Raw genomic sequence first — 4,936 nt, 5'->3', positions numbered from 1 at the left:
TGAGTTCGTTTTTCTTCTGTTTTATGTATTTAGTTTTTTGTGCTTAGGCTTTGTTCTATTGGTAGTAATAGTGGCGATGATGGAGAAAGTGGAGGAATAGCAATTGTGTCATCAGTTGAGTTCATAGATGACTGTGGTGATTAATTGATTTAAAGATGTTTGACATTTCGATTATATTTTATCAGTGAACTAATTTTGTCCTTGTTTGGCCCCCATTAAATTCTATTTCATTTTTCTCTCTTCTATTTTTTCAACCACACAATCTTTCATAAAATAACATTACACATAAATTGAAAACTTTTTTTTTCAACCACTCATTTTTCAAAAAACATTATTCCACCCATTTTCATTTCAAAAAAAGGGGGCCAAATGGGGGCTTAAAGATGTTTGAGGTGAACGGAGAAAGAAAAGAGACATTGCTGTCTCGCCATTTTTTTTTTCATTTGTATACACTTTATTTAATTGATTTCAATGTTTTAATTGGTGTTTTGTCAATTTTTTGAACATATATCACTTTAAAAAAAAATTGTCACTTTTTTTTAACATTAATTATTTTTTTTTGTCACTTCCTTGAAATTTATGTCACTTTTTAATAAAAAGTAATACTTAACTTTAAAAAGTACATTGTATAAAAAGTGACATTGTGCCACTTTTTCATTAAAAAAAAATGTGACACAAATTTTATACAATATTTTTTACTTCTGAAATATATTTCATATGATTTTTCAAAAAATCTCTAATTTTAAGAATATGTTTGTAAATTGCCGGAAATAAAATCTCTCCAAGCCTGCTACCCTACAACAGCCTACAACTTTAGCCATATCAAAACACCCCCCAACACTTAACCCAAATCATTCCAAAGCGGCACGACCGAATAGTGAGAAAACCCATCCAGCTACAATCCTAAGTCCTTCAATAGTGACGAAAGGGAAGCCTCCATTTAAGAAATTGACCGATGCCAAGCTACAGATAAAAAGGCCGGAGGACTTTGTTACTGCTATGATGAAAAATACAACCCAGGTCATAGGGGCATAAATAAGGAGCTCTAGGTTAGGGTATTGCAAGAAGATGAAGAAAGAGAGGTCCAAGTGAAGGTGTTGGAGGAGGACGAGATGGAAGATTGGGTGGAGTTTTTCCAAAATACGATAGCAAGCTTGATTGCATCTATGACCAAGAAAGTAGAAGGGAGATTAATGAAGCAGGAAGGTATGGTGATAATCAAATATGGGGATATACATAACTTTAATTTGAATAGCCGAACTCGCTTCAAAAATTTGTGCACGGGCGCATTCGGCTATGGGGTTTGCATTGATACCATTCTAATTGTAGGTGGTCAATTGACTATACAAGTTTACAGCTACAACAAGCTTACTCCAAAATTGGTTCCAAATTTTGAAGTTGAACCACATTTTCACCTGGAGAACAAGGTGGATTTTTGGAGCGACAGGTAATGATAGACTCCCAATTAGGATCACCTATTCAAGAAAAATAAAAAGGGTTAACACAACCATTTGTAAGGTAGACAGGTCGCCTCAGATTCAGGAGATTCACCATTCAGTTAGCAGGAAGGGCTAGTGGATAATAGTGCTATAGAAGGGAGGCCTAGAGTTTCAATTTCCGTTTCCTCATTCCAGTATTTCATTCTTTGTTTTCACTTCCAGTTCAATCAATAAATCTACATTACATTCCATTCCATTCCATATCCGTTTATCATAATATTTGGCCGATATTACTATTGAACAACTGTTCCACAGTTTACCATTTCAGCAATTGCAAGGGATTTCCATAGCTGCACAGCAGTAACAGGGGGCTCTATCATAGACCCTCAAAATAGAAAATTGAAAATGAACTAAAAACTAAAAATTGAAACACTAACCAAGCAGGCCCTAACATTTTTAACTTTAATAAACACAAAATATTATATTGAAAATTACGTAAGATTAACCAAATTTGCACTCAATACTATCAATGCCAATGATACATATTTAATATGAAAATAATAATAGGATATCTAGAACAAAATCATTTTTCAATCCTTAATCCATGCTACTAAATCCTTGAAATTATTATAAGAGCTCCCTCCTTCTCGAAGACATTTGATTGAAGATCCAATGCCAATTCTTTAAATCTTTCATTACCCAAAAGTTGTTCTAGTTTGTTGTTTATCTCTTCATGCCTAATAATTCCACAGTCATCTTTATTCAATTTCAACCCTATTTTCAAACAATCACAAATGTAGCTCTGATTGAACATTTGATCCGAGAAATACGGCCAACACAGAAAAGGGACTCCATTGCTTATGCCTTCGATAGTGGAATTCCAACCACAGTGGCTAATGAAACAGGCAATGGAAGGATGGGATAGGACGTTTTGCTACGGTGCCCAAGCTACCATCCTTCCCCAATTCTGCACTCTTTCGTGGAACCCTATTGGGTATGTATTGTCGACATCTTCAGTCGTGTTTTCCCGCACGACCCACAGGAATGGTCTTTTGGTGAGTTCAAGGCTGAGAGCAAGTTCTTTGAATTGATTCTTATCAAATAATGCGAAGCTTCCAAATGCAACGTATATGACAGAATTACGTGGTTGTTGATCAAGCCACGAGAGACAACCTGTTGAAGACAAAATTCAAATAAATATGTTGTCCCTATTCTTGCATCTTAGTTTTTAAGATAAAATGGTTCGAGTAAATGGGGATATGAATTTATGAAACTAGTGCAAGAGTTCTATTTTTTTAATAGCTTAATATTGTTTCTCGAAAACCTGAGTTTTGTTGCCAGAAGCTGCCAACTGATTTCCCAAGCCTATTACTTGCCAGAAGAGGTCCTATGGGTAAAATGTCTGGAAATAAAGCAAATGTCCCAAGCTCCAACAAATTAGATGAGTTGCAAATTAATCTGACGATTTAACCGATTGCATATTTTTTACCATAAGTTTGAAGAACAATTTCTGTCCCGCTTCATCGCCCATACGATTCCAAAAGAAATCTGTTGTCTTCATGGGAGGCATCGCTTGTCAAAGCTGAATTATCTGGTTTTTCATTGGTGTTCCTGCATAAAAAGTTCAGCAATATTAATTATATAGAATACAAATTTTTTGCTTTAGAAACTTAGATCCTCCTTGAACATAGTCATATTCTGAAATGGCATGTGGACTTCAATGCCAATTTCGAGTCACAAAGTTTTAATATTTACCATTTATTAACTAAAATCAATTCGGTAGTTGATAGCATGCTCATGTGGCGTGACGGTGAAAGTTTTGATCAGCCAGAATGTACATGATCAAACATGATAAAATAAATACTCCTCAATTAAAACAACTTTGTTCAAAGAAATTACAATTGAGTTGAACAATTAATTAAGTTCCATACTCCACAATCATTCTCCATAGCATTCCTTAAAAAAAATGAGTGACTGTTAGTTTGCACTTGCAGAATACATTTTAGAGAATAATTAGGTGGTATTATAAAGTTTAATTATTATAAATTCAAAGACCAATTACAAGCATGTCGAAAACATGTTTGGCAAAACTTAAATGCTAGAAAAGAAGCTACATATCACTTGAGATTAGCCAAATATGCTCTAAGTTCATGGATAAACTTGCTCATAAACAACTCCTTTTTTTTTTTTTTTTTTGGGATATCTTCTAGGGAAGAGAATATGGTAAAAATCCCATTATTGAATTTTTTCTGCAACTCTTTGAATTAACATTTTAACTTTATAATTAAATGTATTAAAAATTGAGGTGCTTGATGTTGAAAATAAAAATTAACAGGGTCTAGAATAAAGTAGTGAAGACTAATTTATGTTTAAAGCTGTAATAACCTTCACTGTCTATGATTCCTTCGTCAATAAGGCTCGAAATTTTGAAGAACAGGGCGAATAACGCTGATGCCGCTGGCCAGAAAGCCACTTTCTTGATTCCCATTTTCTCTGCAACCTCGATAGCCCAACCCAAGCTGGCCTCGGCAATTATACAACTGATTTTATCACTTTCCGAACCATTAATCCGTTCAATAAGAACCTTTAGCTCTCCGGGCATGACCCTAGTAATTGATCCCCACAATTTTCCCGTATCACTTTCTGTCATCAGAGGATTCTAACCCGTCAGGTAACGAAACCATGTTTATGAGTTCTCGTACGTTGTCGGTCTCCGGCATTGATTTGATAACTCGTTCATGAATGAACTCAGAGTTTACAAATGTGATTTTGAAGCCATATTTTACTAAATGGAGTGCAAATTCCATTAAGGGAAGCACATGGCCTTGTGCTGGATATGGAATAAGTAGAACATGAGGGTTTTTCATTGTTTTCCTTAATTTTCTTCCCGTCGACCGTGAAGCTCACTAGGGATTTCCACTGGAAGGACAGCTCAATGGGTTGTTTTGGGGACGATATGATGCACGATATGGGGCTGTCTGAAGGCTATTCTTAGTAAAATTTTAATTAAAATTTTGACCAAAATTGGGCGGCAATTATTGTCCATTTTTAACAAAATGACGCAGGTGCTCATGTATATTTAATCCATTCCATTGGAATGATAGGGATTTTTGGTAATTTGACAAATATGCAGTCAAAAATTGCGGTTAGCAGAGGAAACCCACGTTCCCAGAACGGTCGAAATTCTCATTAACATTTTGTGAAAATCACCTCCAGACAAGCGTGATTTTCCTTCTTCTGTGAAAGAGGGAATTAAGAGTGTGTTTGATTGACAAGGAAAATATCACCTAGAAAAGAAAATATTTTCCATCTTTTGTGGAGAATAAAAACCACCTCTACCCAAGGAAAATATTTTCCTTAAAAACAAGGAAAATTAGGCATATTTTCAAAAGTTGGAAAATATTTTCCATGGAAAAAAATAGCAATCAAACACTTCAAGTAGGAATTTGGGTGGAAAACTGATATTTTCCATGGAAAATAAATGTAATCAAACACAC

The 4,936-nt window shown here is 34.8% G+C and overlaps 1 long non-coding RNA gene across 1 annotated transcript; it reads right to left on the bottom strand.

Moving 5' to 3' along the window:
- Positions 1-1,918: 1,918 nt before the first annotated feature.
- Positions 1,919-4,384, bottom strand: LOC111368059. The gene is made up of 3 exons (XR_002697943.1): positions 3,825-4,384; positions 2,764-3,050; positions 1,919-2,612 (listed from the first exon to the last, which is right to left on the bottom strand). It is a non-coding gene; the product is annotated as an uncharacterized LOC111368059 (long non-coding RNA).
- Positions 4,385-4,936: the final 552 nt, after the last annotated feature.

Source organism: Olea europaea, chromosome 18 (assembly GCF_002742605.1).
Source record: "Olea europaea var. sylvestris chromosome 18, O_europaea_v1, whole genome shotgun sequence".
NCBI classification, from domain to species: domain Eukaryota; kingdom Viridiplantae; phylum Streptophyta; class Magnoliopsida; order Lamiales; family Oleaceae; genus Olea; species Olea europaea.
The sequence above is the reverse complement of the archived record's forward strand: the minus strand, read 5'-3'. Positions and strand labels throughout refer to the sequence as shown.